We start from the raw sequence: 19,272 nt of genomic DNA, 5'->3' as shown, positions 1-19,272 counted from the left end.
CTCCACCCCAAAGCAGGACAGCACCTGACAGTCTTTGGGAATTCATTTAAAACAAACCCATGGCTCCCTCTAAGGTGCTGAGGAAAAGCAGGAGTGCAAAGATGAGAAAGCTCAAGTAACTTAGAGATATGGATAGAGGAAAAAGAACTGATCTTTTTTTGCCACCAGATTAAGGCATCTGCAATTGGAAAGATGCTCCATGGAGCAGCCACCCATTTGGAGAAAGCCTATGCTTGACTTTCAGGTGCTGTAAAACACGATGAGCAATGCCACTAGGTTGCTTGAGTTGCACCAACCGTGACCCAGCATATTGAAGAGTGACCAGAGCCATCTCTCATGGCTTTGTGGGGACAGCACAAGGAGAGCAACATAGGCAGTTTGCATTTGGGAACTCTAGTCTTGCCACCAAGAACACTCTCAAAGAACGTGTCAAGTCACTGTCACATTCAGGGCACCGCCTTGTTGGGACCAAATAACTGGAACAGTGGAAACTATTTCCTTTGGCTGCCACCACCCCAAGGTGGCTCACGACTCAGATCGCAGCTGCTCCATCAAAGGCAAAAGCTGTTTCGCTTCTAACTGCAGGTGTGCAAAATTGAGGCACAGCAAATCCCAGGTATAAGGGAAGGGAGAACAACAACATTAAGTGGAATTATCATGTAATTTTATGTGGAAGTCATCCACTGACTGGTTGTTTTAATCACAAAACTTTGAAACCATTACATGAGCGTGCTTACTGCCGAAACAGGTAGCCCGGGTCTCATCATTAAGAGGACAGTATGCACTTCTACAACAAATGCCCCTTTTTAATGCAAGGTTACCGTCATGGACCAGAGAGAAAATTCTTGATGAGACAAAATTTGTAGACCATGCTGATTTACACCTGATGGTCCTGTAACCTCTGGACAAGACTTTCCCCACCCTTCCGTGAACAAGATGACAATTTAGCGAGGAAATGCTTTCTGCTGCTAGAGCAGAGAGGTTTGATAGCTCTATTAGCCTTGGCACATAAGGTCACAAGGAACACGCACCCCACCATGACCTGGTGTTTCAGGAGAGACCAACAGCGCAAAAAAAAAGAAAGATTTGGAAATGTCAGTCGGCCCCTTCCAAGGTAGGTATTTACGAGGACTGTAGTTTTCGTCCGCTGCTTTTCATTACAAGACTTCATATATATATATTTCTGATTCTCCTGCTGAGAACATAGATAAGCTTCTAACATTAAATCTTCCATAAAACAGAGTCACAATACAAAGCCAGTGACAACTGCCAGCATCAGAAGCCTGCAGTACAGGTATTCTGTTAGGGTTTTGTGGAGCAATGAACAAAGATGTAGAGAGTAAAATAAAAGTATCTTCTTTTCCCAACTTGTAAGTTTTATTTCTGGAACCTTTAAAACTTGAAACACACATAAGGTTTTGAGCAACCTGGTCTAGTGGAAGGTGTCCCTGCCCATGGCAGGGGGGCTGGAACTAGATGATCTTTAAGGTCCATCCAACCCACACCATTCTACGATTCTACGATGAAAGTTCCTTTGCTGGGCATGCAGCTAGCTCTATGTCTTAATACTTCCATGTACAAGAGTGTCTTAAAACCGTAATACAACATTTGGTTTCAGTCAACATGAGTTATAGTGTTCAATCTATTCCTCACAATAAATACATTAAAGCTTATTACCATTGATAAAGTCTCATCTTGTACACCTCAGGGCACCGCTTTGAAAATCTTCATGGTGAAATTTGGCAGCATCATGCAGTGTAACACAGTAACACCATGGTGACGTATCAGTGATGCAGACACATCATTTTCATAATTTCTCATTTTGACCCCACAACTCTGAACAAAGCTGTAATGCTGCAGTTCAGAGCAGGACAAGAAAACCACAATATCCACAAAATACTATGTAAAACATATCCCACTTCTTTCATTGGCCTTTCACAGTTGAATATTTCATTAAAAAACCAAATGTTCAAAGACACAGACCACAGAGTTTAAATACAATACAAGAAAAATTGGTATATAATATAAAGAATAAAATCAGTGGGTGCATTATATACCTAGGAAGAGTCCGAGGTTTTGCAGACAGCAGGCAAGCACAGCAAATCTGTCTGACTTCCCTGAAGGAGTTAACAAGCACACAGCGAATAAGGTGACATAGCACGCACACAGCTGATGCAGTACCTGTGGCTTCTCCCAAAATCCTTCAAAGAGTCTCCCAGAGTCCTAAAAAGAGCCTTAAAAAAAGGTAGGCTATGGTGGGAAAGAAAGAGCATCTTAAGGATCAACAATCCCCCAGAAATAAAGGAGAGAATAAAGAATCATTTGTCACAATCATGGGAGGCCGTTAAAGCATCATCTCGGCATCTGTGCTGAGACCTGTACCAGTCCATATTAACGGTCTGAGAAGGGGGGAGGGAAGTAATGAAGTGCCAAACTTCACTGACAAAACAGAATGATTAAGACTAGGCAAAATTATAACTGACATGAAATCTGCAGAAGAGTCTCAAGACACTGCGATTGGACAGCAAAATGACAGAGTAAATTAAATGTTAATAAATGCAAAACATTGCACTGAAAAAAAGGAATATGACTGTCCACACGGACTGACAGGCTCCGAATTAACTATTCTAATGCAGAAAAAGAGATGCAGTCGTTATAGACAGTTTTCTGGAAACATCAGCTTGCCAAAAAAAAAAAAAAAAGGCAAACAACTTCAGAACTTTTCAGGAAATATATCCATACTGAAACACAAAATAGCATTATAGAACAAAACAAACTCATGATTTATCTGCATCTTAAAAACACATATATATATGATTATCCTATTTTTTAAAAGAAAACGTGATGGATCAGAAAAGCAAAATTATTTCTAAACAGCGAAAAGCCTTGTAAGTTAAGAATGCATCAGAAATACATTGTGACTCTATAGCTTGAAGAAGAGTCAAACCACCCAGGAGTAATAGGTATCACAGACAGGATGCTGGGCTACGTGAACCTTTTATCTGACCACCCAAGTTCCTCTTAGTTTCTCATGAGGCAGGGGACACAGTAAGGACAATTTCTACTTTGTTGTGAAACGTTAGTAGGATAAGCCAGAGCATGTTTAGATAAATTGTATTAATTGGGCTGAGATTTCTAAGAGACACTTCTCATTTCTATCTGCCCTGGAAGCAAAGATATTAAATAAGTACTTAATAATTTTGCTCACAAAGTGACATAAAATTTTACCTTTGGTCTTATTAGAGTAAGAAATGGGAAACATTGTATGAGACTTGAAATCATGGAGTGGATTAGATTCAAGTTGCCTTGTAAGTAAGAAAAAAATACCTCCAGAGTCGACTACGCCATCTCCCATCTCAAAAGGGCAGGTACAAGTTCAGCCCAACACTGTATGTTCTATTTCCATCTGAAAAGCTGCACCTTCTATTTTTATTTTTTTTTTGTCTACAGGCTGCAAGAAAAAGCAAGTTTTGTATATGAAGAGTATACATAAGTAGTACTAAACACAGCACTGAACAGCCAGACACCTAAAATATCACATACTATACACAGGTTGGGTTAGAACACCCTGAGTCTATTAGACAATTTATGCTGTTGTAGCCCAAAGCTGCAGGTCCAAGCTGGCTGAAAAGCTTGGGAGGAACCAAGAACAAGCTATGAACTCCTGAGCCTGCACAAAGGGAGACGTTTGGCTCTTCAGAGCACCAAAACTCACAAAGTATAAAACATCATTAGACGTCATCTAACCAGTCCACTCTGAGGAGCAAGATCAGCCCTGAAACATGGAAGGAGAAGTCATGGCAGAGGACCACGCCAGGGTTAAGTCAAAGTCTGTAAGAGAGCATATCACAGGGTGGTGATACACTGAGGAGGGCTCTCAGTCCAGGACAACACCGCAAGGAGACCCCACCTCTGCTAGGACACCCCAGCTGTACAACGCAGACATCTTGCCGCCCTTCCTTCAAGCTCTTAATTGCAGCATTTTTCTATTTCTGACTCAACTATAATATCCTCCGCATCAGTAATAGGAAGATTGTTAAATACGGTACTTAAAATTATTCACCGTTGACTTCACAAAGCTCTTTCAGGAAACACCTCTTAACAGAAAACATCATTACTGTAACACTGAGGAATTAGTGCACAGGTGCTTTTTGTCTAAACCGGTAAATAAAATATCCGCCTTCAAAACTATTTCAAACTGTGAAATTAAAGCACGTAATGGCACATAACATCAGCCTGCATAAGGGTCCATGCCATAACTGCCAAAGAGGTACCCGCCTGGGCAGAGGAATTTACAAGAGCCTGTTGCTCAGCAGTCGCAGAGCTCTGCTGCTGAAGTCAGACAGAAAGAAGGGGAACAAAGAACAGGATAAAAGAAGGATATCTAACAGATTTGTTTTTCAGACAATTCAACCAATACATCAAATCTTTTATTCACGCCTTCAAAAATCATCATCTGTTGGTAATTAATTACTGCATGCCTGACTCTGTTCCCAGTATTTTCATTGACACTGGTGACAGCAGGATTGGCCTCTTCCCCATTAGCTAACTCAAATCTATAACGTGCTCTTGAATATCTCATTCAGATGTAATATCTCCTTTTAAGTATCCATTTCTGGCAGAGCATAAAATAATCAACCTATCATCAAAGCACTGCAGCTTCATCATTACCCCCCCACAAAAAAAAAAATTAATCATGTTTCAGTACACGCAAGGCAAGCCTTTTGTAGCACACACTGTTAAGCAGGAACAGATAAAAGTGGATTTCCCAGTGCCTACACTGAAACAGTAATTCAGCTAATGATTTTCCACAAAATTGCTAGTGCAAGCTCTGTGAACGAAACTGCAGCTACTCAGGACCAACATGTAAGCAGAAAACCGAGCTATACTCTCTGAGGGCTAGGATTCTTCTTTGGCCTTAACTGAAACAAAATAAAAAGTAGTCAGGTTAAATAAGGTAAATTCTTGCTCTAAAGTTTAGTTTGGATTCACTTCTTTGAGAAGTCATGTATACTAAAAAGATGAAATTTGAAAGTTGGAATATCTGTAAACTTAATAATCTAAAACTGCTAAAATTCAGGGTTAATGTTTTACCTGAGCGTGACAGTAACAACAGTGAATTTCATCCTCCTTCAGACAGATAGCATAAGGTAGAAAATCCATTTACAACCCATTTATATCCATAAAATAAGTTGCAAGAGGAGGAAGGCTGCCCATGCTGACACTCAAAAAAAAGTTTATGCTTTCTGCATAAACAGTTTTGTAATTCAAAGATATGTATATATAAACAGTCAAATACATATACATAAACAGAGAGAATTACAGATTATTTTAACTGATGGAAAGGCTCTCACACCCCACGCCATGGCTATGCACCTCGTACATGTACACGGACAACATTCAGTACAGTTCAGGCTTCACTCCCCAACTCCACTCTTCAGATCTTGCACTTGCAACAGCCTGAAAGCCGGAATAAAAGCTAAGGGGATGCTGCAATGCAGTTTTGAAAGACTTCAAAAAGTTACTGGAGTAAGACAAACCGCACAAGATCCCTCCCTAAGAAGGAAGGCTAGCAGCAGCCCAGTAGCTCAAACCAGCTCTCATTTAATTAGCTATTTGCTATGTATAAGAGAGGCTGTGGGAAGTGCCCAGTGCTGCATCCTCATTTGTGATCCATGCAGCAGCGCTTCAGTCCCGAGTGAAACAGAGCTCATTATCCAGCAGAGATGAACTCTCCTCAGCAGACAGGTGTTTCTCCTGCCGTTAATAGCATCAGCTCAATATGATCGCCCCCACCGCCCGCTCCCGGCAGAGCAGAGCCAAGACATGAGGGCGATACTGGCGGTTCGTGTACCCGGAAGGACCTGTCAGAGCCAGGCTGGAAGCAAGGATGGAGATGGGTCTCTAACAGGAATGGAAACACAGACTCTTCATAACCAGTTTGCAGGGGAGGCAAGAATTTGAAAGCAAACCCAGGGCTGGCTCTGGTTTGAATTTGTTTTCGCAAGCCAGGGCAGAAGAGCCTTCCCGGGGATGCTGAGCTTCCTCCCTGGCTCACAGGCACCTCCAGACGATGCTCTTTTTGCTTTCGGAGTAGCACGTTCCACATTTACCAGTTGGGCACATTTCCCTTTCTAAAAGAAGGTTAAGACCCTTATTGTCATCCTCCGCAGACTCTCGGCTCATGCTTTAAAAGAACACTTCCATTCATTTAGAAAGCGCCCAGTGCAGAGTCAGGTCCTGCCCTTTGTTCAAGCAGGGGAGGGTGTTTGCAGCCCACTCCACTTAAACTGCCTGGCACTACCAGGGCAAGTTACTTAATCTGGTCTACCTACTAAAAGCCTGAATAAACGGCACCTCAATGATTTAAGTGCTGTAGGAGCGCTAATGCTCCCTGCTCTGAAGAACACAGCCCTTAAGCAGACCACATCGGATGGTGGCAGACAGGGAACGAGCCCGGTCTCCAAAACACTGCCTTATTCAATCCAATTGCAGGAACTTCCCCATCGTTTTTTTTCCCTCTTCGTGCTTATCATTTTGGCTTTATCTGGCAGCGTTTTAACAGCTGTTTTCTTATCACATTAAACTGACATCTCTGACAAAAAACAAATGTCTAATTCTCCTGGATTTCTGCAGAGTATACTACAGGGGAGCAAATCTCTACTGAACCATACTGTCTATTTGTCTGAGCACAGATTTTACTCTTTAAACCGAATACCTTTCCCACCCTCAAAAAATATCAAATGAAAAAAACATCAGTGACAATCTTTTGCTCAAACTTTTCTCCTCCCCCCTCCCCCCCCCCCAAAAAAAAAACCTAGCAGGCCAGTCCTCCAGCTAGTGGCACAACTGGCATGGTGCCAGGAAAGTCAATGGAGCTACGCTGATTTAGGACAATTAAAGATCTGGCTTAGAGATGAGTCATGTGGATTACTTACTGCTTGAGTTTCAACTAATTGAAGGGGTTTTGGTTTGGTTTTGTTTATCTATGGATGTGCTGTAAAGCTTCAGTCACTAAAGGCCAACTCCAGCATTTCTTCCTAAATATTCAGGTTTCCTGAATATTTAGGAAGCAGTTAGATCTACAAGATTTTTCAGGTGTGCTGCTTCTCAGATTTGGACACATCTTTTCTAGCTCAGCCACCTACTCTGCCATCTGAAATAAATAGTCCATTAACCTACAGATTGAGGCAGCTGCTTTCAATCAAGAGGTGAAAAATCAGATTAGCTCTGAGCTTTAAAACAAGAAGGGAAGAGGGAAAAAAAAAAAACAACAAATTCAAGCAGGGAGGGAGGCTTTGGGACCTCTTTCCCCTGCCGTCAGTCGGAGCAATGTGGCTCTGGCTGCTGGCATTTTTGGGTCCTTGTGCGATACGGTCTGCTCTCCCTCTGCTGAGCAATCCAAGCACTACAGAGAATAACGGAGCGCCTTGCAGCAAGAGGTCCTTGAGTCGTGTCAGCATTGCAAGGGAACAAACTTCAATTCTCAGGTTGAGACCACAAAAAAAAAAAAAGAAAGGAAGAAGAGCCCTGCAAGTGTGCTCAGCCCCGAGCTCCCACCTCACCGAGCCACCGTGGCCAAACACGGCTGGCTGAGCATGGGGCTGTGGAGCCATAACTGGGCAGACACAAGCCCCCATGGGGCAAGGACCTGCTTGCCCATCAAAACCAATACATGAGCTGGTGGCCAACAGCAGCTATAAACCACACAAGCCTCCTGAGAAGGCAGGAAAGGTTTTAACTAAATGGTTAGCCCTGGCTGCTACATTTTCAAAGAAGAAACGAGCCTGTCTTCTATAGAAGGAATGGATAACACACTATACTGACATTTCAGCTGCTGGAGTGATCCTAGAAGATCTTGGCTCATCCCAGCAGTGCATAACACCTCCCTGGACGTGGTCCCAGCACTGCTCTTCCGCATTCACAGCTCTTCTCCAACACCCATGACAAACCCTACTGTTCCCTTGGGATGAAGAGGGGCAATAATGGGAATATTAACATAACCCAATACTACTATCTTACCATTTTACAATGCACTAGATCCAAGGAGCTTTCTGTGCAGCACCAGATTCTTAAAACCATCATTAATTAAAAAAAAAATTTAAAAAGTAAAACCCCAGTGTCCATATGAGATTCTCTGGCTAAACTGAGTGGTGATGTTGAGATTTTACAAAGTTTTCACCTCCATGAGGAACCAGCGTCCTCCCTTGCTAAGCACAGAGGCAGGTGATCATCTGGTGCCCCATCTTTAGTGAAACAGAAGATTCCCTCATTTTTAAAAGGCACAAAAAAAACCAACCCCAACGACACATCCATTTTCATTAACTGTACTCACATTCAACAGAAGAGCAGCTAAAATTATGTCAGAATTCAAGGGGGGGGCGGGGGGGGGGGAAACACAAGGAAAAAAAAAAAAGAGAAAAAAAGAGGTTGCTTGACACCCGAATGGCAAGGTCTCAAGCATGACCCAGTGCCTAGTAATGTCAGTGGGATCCCTCTGAACCATTTCAGAAGGAGTCAGATACAAGCCATGCCCAGGTGAGCTGATATTGAGCACAGCTGGCCAAGATAGAGGGGAAGAAAACACAGAATTCACAAGGAAAATGCACAGATGCACAAGTCATACCAGCCCTTAATCAGTGGGCTGGGAAAAACATTCTTTTTTTTTCTTTTCAATATTTAGCTCCAAACTGAAAAAAAAGTATCAGCTTTTCTATCGGATCCATCTTAAACCCAGGGAGGAGAGGAGCGTAAAAAGTAGTTCAGACCTAAGATTTTTCAAGGTTATTTAAAAAGAGATTGCAAAGTTCTTTTCTGTGATTAGTAACCTACTGGCCCCCCAAAATTAATAATGTGTTTTCAAACTACTCTAAGCATATTCAGCAAAAATCTCTTATTAAAATCAATGAGAGACAAGCTGTTAGCTGCATGTCGTGCTGGAAAACTGCAGATGAAATGCAGAAAGTTCGTACGCTTTCACTCCAGATGCAAAAACTCAAACCGTTTTTACTTGATAAAGCGAAGTTTGTGATTAAGCTACACCTGAAGTGCCGTCTTGCCAAAACTCTGGAAAAGCATCAAAGTGGCTGTTAATTATTTTTCTGACAATCACTCTGGAAACATTTCTCAGGTGAGGAAGCTAGGGCTGGCACAAACCCTGCCTCTGTCAGGGTTCTGGGAACCAAAGGTACTGAGGTGTATCTGCTGGTGGCCAGAGACAAACTCACTCTGAGGGCGATCGTGTGTGTCAGCTTTTAGGCTGAGCTACTTTCCACTTCAAGCGCATTTAAGGGACTCGATGTAAACTGATAACAGAGCTTGGGATTCTCACAAATGAAATAAAAGCAGGAGTAGACAACTGAGAAAGTTAATTTTTCACCTAGAGAACTGCAGTGTTAGAAGATTGCCCTGGAGGTTTTAATCAATGTGAGTGAATCTTTTATATTTTTCTCCAGCATTCCTAAAAGAAGTCAATAAGATGCCAGCACTTTCTCAGCATAGAGTACGCATTTCCCAGCAAGCTTGAGTTCAAGTCTTCATCAAAAGAACTAAATAAATGCATTATGATTTCAAAGAAACATAGCAAGCAAGGAAACAGAAGCAGCAGGATAACCTTATGATGCCTGGTAGGTTTTCAGAAAAAAACACCAACTTTTTACTTCTTTTATTCTTGAGGATAATTAGAAGCAAACAAAGACTAGTCTAACCAGGCATTGCTGGTGCACCAAAACACCCACAGCTACCCCGGCCCTTAAGAACAACAAAACATTTGAAAAACGCACACCACCAGCAGACACTATCTAAAGGCATTTCCAGATCCGGAACCTGCTCTCCTGTGAGGGAAACACACCTACTTGTCCATCTGCTTCATCATAGATGATATAAAGCACCTTATACATTCAAACAACTTCTATCATGCCCACCAAAGAGCCCATCACCCAAAGGATCTGTGCACGTGGATCGTATCCACACACGTCACCTTAAATAAAGAGCAACAGACCACGTTACGTAACTCACTTCTATATAATTATGAACACCTGAATAAATGGCCCTGCATACAGAGCACAGGCAAGGAGCTTCTCAAGTCATGAGTCAATTTACAATCCCACCCTCAGCTGGAGCCTGGATCGTCTGTTTCTCTGAGCATTTAAAGAAAAAAAAAAAAAAAAAAAAAGAGTCCCTCCATAATTTCCCCTTTGGAATACTCAGTTTGAGTGCACAAAACAAAAGAGCTGTCACTCCTTATGTTGTAAAAGCTTTAAGCAAAATTAGCTATTCAAAGTTACAGGTAAAAGCAAAGAGGTGTAAATGAAAAACATCAGGGGTACAGGATCCATGATTCTTCAAACAAAGTGTTAGAAGTTTCCAGAAGGCACAATAAGGATAGAGTCAACATCCTCAGTGCACTCCAACATAAGAATTTCAAGGACTTCAAGGGGCAAAGACAAAGGTAATTTTTCAGTGGCAACCGGATATTGCAACAGCTGTACCTATGCTAATCCAAGGGTTTGGAAGCAAAGTTCATGCACTGTATTACTGAGAGGCGATGCTCTCAAAGGAGCTTTTACTATAAGGAATCTTGTCTGGCTTGTTTCAAAATGATGACTCTTATTTTTCCATTTATAATTTTTTCCTCAAACTAGCACCCAAAATAGAGCTCTTCCTCAGGGAAAAAAAAAAAAAAAAGGTTTGATACACAGGAGTGAATTCTCAACAGATAGATATCAACATGAGAAGTCAATGGAATTATGTTAATTTATGCCAAATGAAACATAACCAAGATTTCTCTCCTTTGAGATAAAGCTGGGACGATTATGGTCATTTATAGCAGATGCTACTGCTCGCAGCACAGGGCACGAGAGCTCCTTCCCGTGCCTATGTAATGTCACAGAGCAAATATATCTGTTAGCAGGAGGACTCACTTCAGCACATTAATGTAGTAACGTCACTGGCTGACCTACTCTGCCCAGCACACAACCCAGAGTTGTTCATTTTTCTTTTCAATGAGACACTATGCAAGTGTTGATTTAATGGTTCATTTATCAACCCCTCTGAATATTAAGCAATCCATTTTGACTTAATTTGGACAATTCAATTTCACCCATCCTTTCTCCCCTTGAAAAATGTGAATCGCTGTCTGGGGAGAAGCTGTTTTAAAAGTTGACTTAACAGAAAGTACTTGGATCCACAGGCTTTATACCCTTTCATACTCTGAGATATATTTCTATTGGACTTTTTTTTTTTTTTTTGCTTTTTACATATTATCCCTGAAATTCACAAACGCTAAAGCAAAGACACTTCAACGAACATTCTTAACACTGCAGACCAAAACGCATCTTCTGCGGTATTTGCTACTCCCTAAGAAGACCACCAGAAGATTAAGCGCAATGTCAATACAACCAACAAGCCTGTGAAATTCTGTAATACTTAGGGAAAGGAGCTTCTCGTTGAAAATCCATTACTTTCCTTAGAAAGTTTTTGTTACTGGATACATTTTTCCCCAACAGAAAAAAAAATAAATAAATAACCAATGAAGGAAACACTTATGCCCCAGCCCTTCATGCACGCAGTTCCTCCTACCCACAAACTGGCACCTCCAAGAGCCTTCCCCAGGGAAGCCCAAGCCCCGCTGCGGTCCGGACCCCTCCCACGGCACCGACCCGGGCTCGGGGCCGCCTCCCCCGGCGCCGGACCTGTTGGTCGCCCGTCCCCCCCCGCTTCAGTACCCAACCGCATCCCTCGCCCCGCCGGACGCTCCCACGGCTTTTTTTTCCCCGATTCAGCCAGATTTCTACCCGTTTTCACCTGCTGCTCCCGCGGTGCCGCTTCCCCTCTCCGCAGCACCCGCACGCGTTTAACATTCAGCCCGCCGGCTCCGTCCCTGCCGCGCATCCCCGCCGAGCCCGAGCCCGAGCCCCGGCGGCGGGTCACTTCCCAAAGTCCCTTTCCCCACGGCCGCGGGAGCCCGGCCACCCCCCCAGCACACGGCGCATCCCCCCGTCACAGCTCGGCCGAGCCTCCCGGAGCGCCAACCGGCATCCTCCCGCCGCGAAGAGCCACTTTTCCCTCAGGGAATGGCACGGCGGGGCGCAGGAGGGACGCGCGGGGGCATCGCCCGCCCCTCCGCGGGGCGGCTTACCCCGAGGGCCGCGGCTCCGGCCAGACCCCCGAAACTCCGCCAAGTCGGGGGAGCCGGGGCCGGGCAGGGCAGAGCCGCCCCGGGGACATCCCCCGGGCTCAGCACTCACCTGGGTGGGCTGGGGCGGGCTCGGCTCCTCAGGAGATCATGCCGGCGGAGCCGCCGGGGCGGGAGCGCGGGGCCGGCGGCGGAGCGGCTCCTCCGGCGGCGGGGGCGCGGCGCTGCCTCACGCCGCGGCGCAGAGCCGCGCGCCGCCTCCCACACGCGGCCACGGCGCCCCGGCCCCGACGGGGGGGGGGGGGGGGGGGGGGGCGCGGAATTCGGGGGGGCGGGCCCGGACCCGGCTGCTCCCGCCCCGCCCCGCCCGGCACCGGCAGCGAACGGCGGGAGCGCCTGTGCTCTTCTGATAGATCGTCTCTTTTTTTTTTTTTTTCCCGTCCTTTCTCCCCCCCCCCATTTCTTTTTCCTTTCGCTCCACTTTTCTCCTTTTCCTCCCCTTTTCACACCACTTTTCTCCCGTTTCCTCATTTATCTTCCTTCTCACCGTTCCCTCCCATTTTCCCATCCCTATTTTCCCCCATATTCCTTCTCCCTCTTTTTTGATTTTTTTTCTCCTCCTCCTTTATCCCCCGTTTCCTCATTTCTCCCTTTTTCTCCCTTCTCACCATTCGCTCCCATTTTCCCATCCCCCTTTTCCCCTCTCTTTCCCCCCCCACATTTCTTCTTCCCTTCCTCCTATTTTTATATTTTTGTTTTCTCCTCCTCCTTTTCCCCATCCCTCTCCCTACCAAAGGGAGATTGTGGCCAGCAGCCAAGCGGGCTCTCTCTCCAGGGAGATGGCGAGGCGCCGGGAGAAGCGGGCGGCCGGGGGGGATAGGGGTGGAACAGGCAGCAGCAGCCACCACGAACAGCACGCACACCCCCCACCTATTCCCCCCGGGACCCGACCCGGGCATGGCATTTCCAGGGCCGTCCTTCCCTGCCATCTTTGGGAGGGTTAAGATAAGCCAGTGCAGCTTTTCCCAAGGATCCAGCAAAAATCAGGGGGAAAAAAAAAGGCTTATTGCGCATTTAAACCCAAGCAGCCCACCCTGCTTCTGCCGGCGCTGAAATGCCCTCAACATCCCAGCCCTTAGGTCCAGCCGGTCCCCAAGTTCCCACCTGCAAAGCGTCACCGAGGCAGGAGGCTCTCAGCCTCCCGGCATGGGGTACAAAGGCTTCAGCAGCAACATGGCTCATTTCCCCTTGAGTTTCACGTGTTGGAGATGGGATCAGTGAAAATGGGGGTTTTTTTCTACCTTAAAATGTTCATTGTTTTGCCGCTGTGTGCTTTGGTCTTATCAGGTGGCAGTGAACAACTTCCTTCCATGTTTTATTCTGGAGCTCAGGATCAAGGTAGAAAATTGCGAGAGTTCCCAGTAAACTCAGTAGCTACTGACTGCTGTTTGCCAGGAGAGGGGATACTTGTATTCATGGAGAACTTGTCCATCCCATGCCCGCTTGCTGCTCTTCCCTCCTCTCTGCGAGCCCAGGCCCCTTGCTTCCCCGAAAAGTGCCAGGTTTTGGTTCATTGGAGGTCTGTAAAATCAGTACCCAACTAAATGACATTAGGACATTTAATGACATTAAATGACCTAAGCTGAAGACATTATCCTGTCTCAGATCTCCTTTCCTCTCTCCAGGTTAAGGACTTGGGTTTTTTTCTTTTCTGAGGAGGAGGAATAATTACTGATGAACCCTGGAACAACTTGAACAGAAGCATGGATACACAAATCAGAGGGATTGCTTCTGTCAATTTAATTGAGTTGTTACTCCTAGACTATAAAGTTAATCATTGGCAGAATAGAAATGTGATTCTTACAAAAGTTTATCAAGAGTTGTTTGGGCTCTCCTACTTTGTGACTCACTGAGTTGCTGCTGTGCCACCGAACCTCACGAGCACTAAAACAGCACCAGATAAAATTAAATGAAGTATAAAAAAACCTGATTAACTATCAAGAAGTTTCTTTTTTCCATCTCAATGTCACCAGTTTGAAGGCCTAGTGAAGTTGTTTTCTTGCCCATCTAAGAAACTTGCAGATGACAATGAGCGCTTTTGAGCAGTGCATGGAAAGCACACGAAGGTCCTGCCCTATACACGCGCCTCTATACACGCACTCCTTCTGCCTGGTGTAGGTTATATGGAAAATCTCTGTGTTCATCCCATCTCCAGCTAAAAAAAAAAGTGAAAGTATTGAAGACATTTGACAGACCAAAAGAAAATAAAAGCACATCAGCAAAACTGGGAAGTATCAAGTACCATAAATTTCATCAAGTCAGGCCAGCAACAAATCTGACCTGTGGCTCATAATTTTCTTTTTTTTGTTTTGTTTTAATTTTTAATTCTTCCCTCCTGCAAATTCATGACAGTTGTTGTCCTTCATTTGCACGGCTTTGCACCGTGCACTGGATCCAGTTGGCCAGCAATGGCAGGGAATGCTAATTCCATTTAGTTACCGGAAAAAGCAATAAAAGCAAATATGTTTCCCTAAGGCCTCAGCCCAGAGTGATGAAAAATCCAGACCAACAAACATATTATGTTAAAACCAGTCTTGAATGTCAATCTTTTTTCCCACTGAAAAATAAAACTAGGAAAAGAGTATATCAGACAAACTGAAATATAAATGAACGGCTCTTCCCAGCTCCAGTAATTGTATCTCAACTATATCCCCAAGCTGGGGAAAGAGTGACGGTCTCCACCCCAGAACTGGGCAAGCCCTAAGCACGTCACATGTGCCACGAACACACAAATGCCATACGGCTATAACTAAGATTATTTAAAGTTATGGGGTCAGTGACAGCAGCAGCTGCTGCTCCTGACCCCAGGGGAATCACGGGTCTGGTTAACGCAAACTCTTGTCCTCCCATTTCTCACTGGGACTTACTGGGATGTGAGCTCTTCTTCGAGCTGCTGCAACGGGTTCCCAGCGCTGAGCTGACCACGGGCAGGAGTGTGCCGCAGGGGCAGAGGAAAAGGCAGCCCAGGCAAAGATAAAGTAACTTTTCCTGTTAGAGATGATTGTACTTATTTTCCCTGCCTTTAGAAAGGAACAGCTGCTGCTCAGGTTTGCCAGCACCCAGCACTCAAAAACTGTGAGTGAGAGACTCAGAAATAGGATGCTTGTCTGTAAAACAGTCTGATGCTGGTGAAAAAAAAAAAAAAAAAAAGCCTCTTTTTATTTGGCTTGTGATTACTAAGTCTGCAGGGATCCTTTTTTTCCTGTGCTTTTTCCTTTTTTTTTCCTTAGTTCGCGAGGAGCAGAGATCCACTTTTTTTTCCTTCCCTTTTTTTTTTTTTTAAATGAATGCTGGGATTCTAACATAATCAACTAATTCCAGGAGCTGAGGCTTCAAGATAAAAAAAAAAAAAAGTATACCATGTCGCAAAGCTCACAATGCAATCTCATTGCATTGCCATTGGCAGCGGTTCACTTGGCTCTGGAAATAATAAAGTGGGAGACTGAAATGACAAACAAACCGGAGATCCAAACCGAAGTACCACCAGGGAATGCAAAGCAGATGGCCAGCGAAAGAAGACTAGCCCAAAGAATCGCTATAGTCTTAGCAGGAAGATTACTGACGGCACCCACCGTGGTGGCCTCCTTCCTATGAGCTTGCCTGGCATGGTTTGCATCTTGATGTCCTTGTCACGGATTATTATTAAGAGGAGAAAACAAGCTAGAGAGTCCTCTCAATTGCAAACCATTTGCACACCCTCTCATAGCAAATAGGGAGACTGACGAGCATTGGAGAGCCCGTGCAAGGGTCAGGAACAACTCTACGTTTCTATGCCATCGTCAGCCTACGGTGCTTCCTCGAACTGGTCACTTAGCTATCACAAAGGTAACGCTGATGTGTGCTCTCAGGAAGAATTGGTTATTCAGCATGCTTCCATTAAAATGTCTGCTTTGTTTCCATATGTCATAATATCATTTTGTCAAGAGAATTTATTTAAAAATTGCAAAATTAAGTCTGTGCTAAACAGGAGCCAGCACAATGAAAATTAGATTTTGGGACTCCCCATAAATATGTAAGTGTAAGCATATGAAATCACATGTAGCAATTCATTTTCAGAAGGAGGAAAAACCCTAAATTACATTGTCTGCTGTCATATCCAGTTTGCTCAGCAGGGGAAAACACAGGAATATCAACTGTGACCATGTGAACTAAGCAGTGTGGTAAAATGCCCTGCAGAGCTCCATCGGGACTGATCCTTTCTGCTTACCCTAATCAATACATTGGTTTATTGGAGAAGAAAACAATTCTCGTGGAGCAGGTTTCAGACTGCCAACCCCAGCAGATTCTCTGTGCTGCCAAATAGGATTTCTCTTTAGTTTCTGTCCATCTCTAGCACTTCGCAAAGCTGCCCTGTCTTCTTGTGCTTCTAAGCATATAGCCATCTTCTTCGATTTCCACTTTTTACCAGTCTAGAAATGCAATGTTTGACACTGACTAAAACCTACGTGCTCTCCTCCGTGGCCATTCACAGGGATCGGGATTTTGAACTTTGGACTCAATAGGAAAAGTTTTTCCACAAGCACCTGGAGCTAAATTCTACCCACCATATTTGTGGGTGGTGCTCCATCACCTGTCGGTTTGAAATAAGCAGGATTTAATCATTTGGGGATGACAGTGAATTACAGCCCCTCATGAACGGATACAGCGCTCCCGTCCCCTTCTCCCAGCCCGTCTGCTCACAGGCTGGTGCATCACTGGAGCTCAGCCAGGCAGACATAGAAATGCATTGAGTGAATAAGGTCTTCCTTCCCTATCAGCCAATAAAGATAATTACACAGGCCAGCATATATTAATTTGGGTTCAGTCCTTTTCCCACTCAAATTAACGTCGGTTTTGCCATTGACGCTGATGTTAGCAGAGGCTGGCCCAACATCATGGAACTAAAATTAGATTCCTGCTACAGTTTTGCTGGTCTCCCCCCTTCCCCTGTACCGCCTGGCCGAGGGAGTTACTGGTCCAGCTGGGAATTGGTACTAATTCCAGCAACAGCCCAGGTATCCAAGGCATAGTGCCGATGGACTCTCAGCACCTACTGCAGGAGCTCAGGCAGCCCCACGATGATCAAAGTTGCACCACCTGCACCCCCACGGCACCGCAGCCAGGACCCTCGGGAACTCATTTCAAGTCATAGAATCATAGAATCCTGTAGGTTGGAAGGGACCTTTCAGATCATCGAGTCCAACCATCAGCCTAACACTGCCAAAACCACCACTAACCCACGTCCCTCAGCACCACCTCTACCCATGTTTTAAATACCTCCAGGGATGGCAACTCCACCACTTCCCTGGGCAGCCTCTTCCAATGCTTGATAACTCCTCCGGTGAAGAAAGTTTTCCTAATATCCAATCTAAACCTCCCCTGGCACAACTTGACGCCGTTTCCTCTTGTCCTATCGCCTGTTCCTTGGGAGAAGAGACCGACCCCCCCTGGCTACACCCTCCTTTCAGGGAGCTGTAGGGAGCGAGAAGGTCTCCCCTCGGCCTCCTTTTCTCCAGGCTGGACACCCCCAGCTCCCTCAGCCGCTTCTCATAAGACTTGTTCTCCAGACCTCTCACCATCTCCGTTGCCCTTCTCTGGACACGCTCCAGCACCTTGGTGTCTTTTTTGTGGTGAGGGGCCCAAAACTGAACACAGTATTCAAGGTGGGGCCTCACCAGTGCCGAGTACAGGGGGACAATCACTTCCCTAACCCTGCAAGCCATGCTATCTCTGATACAAGCCAGGGTTATGGTTAGGGTTGCCAAAACCCGTGCTAAATGAGGGTGGAGAAGGAGACAGGCACAGAAAATCCTTATCCACTGGGGCTCGGAGGCCGGGGATGGCAGCTTCTGGTGAGGGTGCCCAGGCGTGCTCACGCAGGCGTGCAACACACACCGCTGTCCTCAGAGATTCCCCATGCAGAGCTGTCACATTTTTATCCAGTATCCACAATGCAGAACTCACTTGTTATCAATATTGGTGATGCCACTCGAAAAATCAGAGGAAATCCATCACGGCCCGTGAGGTTATTCTGGTGTAATGAGGAGCCCCTGTGTCCCATTTTTCAGAAGCGAGAGGCAGCCCTTACATCTCCATCCCTGTGCTGCCCTAAGCCACCTCGGCGGTGGCTCAACACAAGCTTGTGCGGCTTTTCTGCAGTCCAGCAGCTCGCTTTCTCCCTGCATACATCCAGATGTGGATGCACGCGGATACACACACACACACACACATACACATACAATTATCCTTCACAGTTTTCCTAAGAAACAGTATTTTTTCTTTTAGGCAGTAGTCTGCCTATCAGTGTGTCTTAGTATATAGATATACAAGTGTTTACCAGCAAGGCTGAAAACTCTCAGCCACGCTTCCATGGAGCGCACGTAGCACCCTGATTTGCACATATCTCGGAAATACAAGCAGTTCCTCTCTTTTCATATTCTGCTGCTACAACAACTTCGCAGACAACTTTGCTTACTGGACTGGCATCACGGTGGGTGTAACTACCAGCAATAGCTTGCCTGCTACTCGGAGCAGAGTCACATGCTGTGATTGCTCATATGCCGTTCAGATTCTCTAACAACTGAGAGAGGGAAAAAAGAGAGAGAGGAAAAAAAAGGCAACTATTTCTAACTGAGACACGTTCCTCTGTTGTCTCTGCCTCGGCTGCTCTCTGTCACACTGATTTCCTTTAACTGGTCAATCCCCCCCCTGTTTCCACAAACACGGAAAGCAACTGTTTATAATTCCAAACTCCCAGCCTTGTGCCAGATAACATTTGCCAATCAACTGCCAAGGCAAGCTTCACACGGGAAAAAAAAAAAAAAAGAAAGAAAAAAAGAAGGAATGGCAGATTAAACAGATCAGCTCTGATTCTTACCTTCAGAAGCAGACTTCACTCAAAGCCCACAAATACTTTGCTGGAAGTCTCTGAACTATTTTTAGCTTCCCTCGGGGATGCCATATAGGGAGAGCAGCCCCCTCTCTACCATTCCTAATCTGCCCAACATAACAGCAGGACACCTGCTGCTACTGAGTCATGTTTTGTGTGAAGCTAATGGTATATATATAGGCAAAACGTAAAGACAGTTGTTTATTTT

At 45.1% G+C, this 19,272-nt stretch overlaps 1 protein-coding gene across 3 annotated transcripts in view; it reads right to left on the bottom strand.

The window, feature by feature from the left end:
* SGCD (sarcoglycan delta) overlaps nt 1-19,272 on the bottom strand; it is a 354,617-nt gene that overhangs the window by 334,838 nt on the left and 507 nt on the right. For 2 of the 3 annotated variants that reach the window (XM_063348881.1, XM_063348886.1), the window contains exon 1: nt 19,053-19,088. The exons of the other annotated variant lie outside the window; for it this stretch is intronic. The gene's annotated coding sequence lies outside the window, so the exon portion shown is untranslated. Of the gene's footprint in view, nt 1-19,052; nt 19,089-19,272 lie in introns of those variants that run through there. 3 annotated transcript variants of the gene reach the window in all.

This window comes from Chroicocephalus ridibundus, chromosome 11 (assembly GCF_963924245.1).
Source record: "Chroicocephalus ridibundus chromosome 11, bChrRid1.1, whole genome shotgun sequence".
Taxonomy (NCBI): Eukaryota; Metazoa; Chordata; class Aves; order Charadriiformes; family Laridae; genus Chroicocephalus; species Chroicocephalus ridibundus.
Note: the sequence above shows the minus strand (reverse complement) of the source record. Positions and strands in the feature narration are given on the sequence as shown.